This window comes from Lottia gigantea (assembly GCF_000327385.1).
Source record: "Lottia gigantea unplaced genomic scaffold LOTGIsca_2126, whole genome shotgun sequence".
In the NCBI taxonomy this organism is placed as follows: Eukaryota; Metazoa; Mollusca; class Gastropoda; family Lottiidae; genus Lottia; species Lottia gigantea.
In genome coordinates this window covers 1-750 of record NW_008708484.1, presented here as the reverse complement: position 1 = coordinate 750, position 750 = coordinate 1, and positions in this window count along the sequence as shown.

Below are 750 nucleotides of genomic sequence, written 5' to 3'. Positions count from 1 at the left end.
TGGTTATTTTCTCCTGTATATTTAATAGTTTGTGTGGTTATTTTCTTCTGTCTATTTTAATAGTTTGTGTGGTTATTTTCTCCTGTATATTTAATAGTTTGTGTGGTTATTTTCTTCTGTCTATTTTAATAGTTTGTGTGGTTATTTTCTTCTGTCTATTTTAATAGTTTGTGTGGTTATTTTCTCCTGTATATTTAATAGTTTGTGTGGTTATTTTCTCCTGTATATTTTAATAGTTTGTGTGGTTATTTTCTCCTGTATATTTTAATAGTTTGTGTGGTTATTTCTCCTGTATATTTTAATAGTTAGTGTGGTTATTTTCTCCTGTATATTTTAATAGTTAGTGTGGTTATTTTCTCCTGTATATTTTAATAGTTTGTGTGGTTATTTTCTCCTGTATATTTTAATAGTTAGTGTGGTTATTTTCTCCTGTATATTTCAATAGTTTGTGTGGTTATTTTCTACAGTATATTTTGATAGTTTGTGTGGTTATTTTCTCCTGTATATCTAATAGTTTATGTGGTTATTTTCTCCTGTATATTTAATAGTCTGTGTGGTTATTTTTTCCTGTATATTTAATAGTTTGTGTGGTTATTTTCTACGGTGTATTTAATAGTTTGTGTGTTTTTTTTCTCCTCCATATTTAATAGTTTGTGTGGTTATTTTCTCCTGTATATTTGATAGTTTGTGTGGTTATTTCTCCTGTATATTTAATAGTTAGTGTTGTTATTTTCTCCTGTATATTTAATA